We start from the raw sequence: 3,592 nt of genomic DNA, 5'->3' as shown, positions 1-3,592 counted from the left end.
CCCCGCCCCCCCCCCCGCTCACTCGAGTGCTCTCTTCTCTCTCTTAAAAAAGAAAAAATGCTAGTAATAGGAAGCACCTGGTGTAGCATACATGGAAATGTTCTGTACTATCTTCTCAATTTTTCTGTAAAATTAAAACTGTTCTAAAAAATAAAGTGTATTTTTGGGGCGCCTGGGTGGCTCAGCCATTAAGTGTCTGCCTTCGGTTCAGGTCATGATCCCAGGGTTCTGGGATCGAGCCCCGCATTGGGCTCCCTGCTCAGCTGGAAGCCTTCTTCTCCCTCTCCCACTCCCCCTGCTTGTGTTCCCTCTCTCGCTATATCTCTCTCTGTCAAATAAATAATTTTTTTAAAAAATCTTTTAAAAAAATAAAAAATAAAGTGTATTTTTATAAAGAGAGAGACTTAAGACATATCAACCAAATGCAATGAGTGAATCTGGATTTGATCCTGATTCAAACAAACTAATTACACATGTAGTTATTGACAATTTGGGAAATCTGAACATTGGCTGCATATTTGAGGATATTAAGGATGTTGTGAACATTTAGACAGAATAATGATACTGTGGTGATGTTTTAAAGAGTCCTTATCTTTTAGAGATAATGAAACATTTATGATAGAAATAATATGATGCCGGGGCGCCTGGGTGGCTCAGTTGGTTAAGCGACTGCCTTCGGCTCAGGTCATGATCCTGGAGTCCCGGGATCGAGTCCCACATCGGGCTCCCGGCTCGGCAGGAAGCCTGCTTCTCCCTTTCCCACTCCCCCTGCTTGTGTTCCCTCTCTCGCTGTCTCTCTCTCTGTCAAATAAATAAATAAAATCTTTAAAAAAAAAAAAAAAGAAAAGAAATAATATGATGCCTAGGATTTGTTCTAAAATAATCTAGGGTGAGTGAAAAGAAAGTGGTCCTGAGTTAATGATTATACTATCTGGATGATGGGGATACAGGGATTTTCCACTTATGTGTGTATTTGAAATTTTCTGTAATGATAATTTAAAAAAATACTTCCCTTGACCCCTCTTGCTATCCATCCTTTCCCTGCAACTCTTAACAGCAAAATTCTTTTTTAATTTAATTTAATTTTATTTTATTTAAATTCAATTAATTAACATATAATGTAGGGCGCCTGGGTGGCTCAGTTGGTTAAGCGACTGCCTTTGGCTCAGGTCATGATCCTGGAGTCCCGGGATCGAGTCCCGCATCAGGCTCCCTGCTCAGCAAGGAGCCTGCTTCTCCCTCTGACCCTCCCCCCTCTCATGTGCTCTCTCTCTCTCATGCTCTCTCTCAAATAAATAAATAAAATCTTTAAAAAAAAAAAAAACATATAATGTAGTATTAGATCTAGAGAGGTAGAGTTCAGTGATTCATCAGTTGCATATAACACCCAGTGCTCATCACATCAAGTGCCCTCCTTAATGCCCATCACCCAGTTGCCCCATCCCCCACCCCCCCTCCCCTCCAGCAACCTTCAGTTTGTTTCCTAGAGTTAAGAGTCTCTTATGGTTTGTTTCCCTGATTTCATCTTATTTTATTTTTCCCTCCCTTCTCCTATGCTCCTCTGTTTTGTTTCTTGAATTCCACATATGAGTGAAATCATATGATATTTGTCTTTCTCTGATTGACGTATTTCACTTAGCATAATACCCTCTAGTTCCTTCCACGGTGTTGCAAATGGCAAGATTTCATTTTTTGATGGCTAAGTAATATTCCATTGCATATATATATACCACATCTTCTTTATCCATTCCTCTGTTGGTGGACATCTTTGGCTACTGTGGACATTGCTGCTATAAACATTGGGGTGCAGGTGCCCCTTCAGATCACTACATTTTTAACAGCAAAATTCTTTAATGAAGTTTACAATAGAAAATGTCTCCACTTCCTCTCCTCTCAGTCTCTCTCTCTTCTGAAACAGACCTATGAATGCATAATTTACATACTATAAAATTCACCCATTTTAAGTGTACAATTCAATGAATTTAGTATATTTATAGTTATGAATATAGCTTATATAATACATATTATATACTTAACCTAATTTTAGAACATTTCCATCACCCCACAAAGAAACCTCATGTTCATTTGTATTTATGACCCGTGCCAACCCTCAGCCCTAGGCAACAGTTTTCTGCCTCTATAGATTTGCCTTCTGAAGGTTTCATATAAATAGATTCATTCAATATACGGCCTCTTGAGTCTGGTTTCTTTTACTTAATGTTTTTAAGATTCATTTATATTATAGCATGCATCAGTGTTTCATTTATTTTTATTGCTGAATAGTATTCTATTGTATGGATATAAACATTTTGTTTATCCATTCACCAATTCATGAATATTTGAGTTGTTTCCCCTTTATGGCTATTGTGTTTAATGCTTCTATGAACATTCATATGCAAGTGTTTGTGTGGACATATGCTTTCATTTATCTTAGGTAGATATCTAAAAATGGAATCACTGGTCAATATAGAAATTCTATGTTGAGCATTTTATTGGACTTGTCAGACTGGCTTGCAGTTCCAGGACAAGATGGAGTAGATGCATTTCTAGTTCCTCCCAGTGAGTACAGCTAAAACCCTGGAGATTATTTATAAAACAAGCTTAAGAAGACTCTGAAAGATGGAGAGAAGGCAGACTGGCTAGGAATCTCAAGACCGAAATAACAACATGATGAGTTCCCTAGGTTTTCTTTTTGCCTCATATACATGAGACTGGGCGCTAGAAAAGCCAGAACCGGAAACTCTTAACAGGCACATGCACACACACACACAGACCCAAAAGTCTCTAGCCAAAGAGCCAAGAAAGGGACAACCTAGCTAGACAGAAAACTTTTAGGCAATAACGGCCATACCCCAGCCCAAATATCACAGGGGAAAAAAAAAAACCTGCCAGCAAAGGCTAAGTGGGGAGTCTAGACACTCACCTTTACCCAAAAAGTGCTCCTCCCTACTGCTGGCATGGTGTCAGAGAAGGCCAAGTGGGAAGCTGGGACTTCCAGCCCTGCCTGGTAGCAACAAGTCCCCTTCCATCACAATGTCAGTGGGAACAGTAAAAAAGGTGCTTCACACTCCCACTCAGAGCGTGTCAGCAGAGGTTTAGCGGGGAAACTGAACGCCACCTAGCAGTATTAACATGCCCCCCACAAGTGTCAACAGAGACCAAGTGAAGAACCTGGACTTCTACCCCCATCTGACAGCAATGAGGCGGCACCCTCTTTCCCCTACCAGCACAGTGTCAGAGGATACCTGTTAAAATAGATTTAAATAAAATCCAGAGTCTTATAGCATGATATCTAAAATACCCAGGATGCAATTAAAAATCTCTTGTCAAGGGCCATATGCACCCCAATGTTCCTAGCAGCAATGTCCGCAATAGCCAAACTATGGAAAGAGCCGAGATGCCCTTCAACAGATGAATGGATAAAGAAGATGTGGTCCATATATACAATGGAATATTACTCAGCCATCAGAAAGGATGAATACCCAACTTTTACATCAACATGGATGGGACTGGAGGAGATTATGCTGAGTGAACTAAGTCAAGCAGAGAAAGTCAATTATCATATGGTTTCACTTATTTGTGGAACATAAGG

This window comes from Phoca vitulina, unplaced genomic scaffold (genome assembly GCF_004348235.1).
Source record: "Phoca vitulina isolate PV1807 unplaced genomic scaffold, GSC_HSeal_1.0 scaffold116, whole genome shotgun sequence".
Lineage (NCBI taxonomy): Eukaryota > Metazoa > Chordata > Mammalia > Carnivora > Phocidae > Phoca > Phoca vitulina.
Note: the sequence above shows the minus strand (reverse complement) of the source record.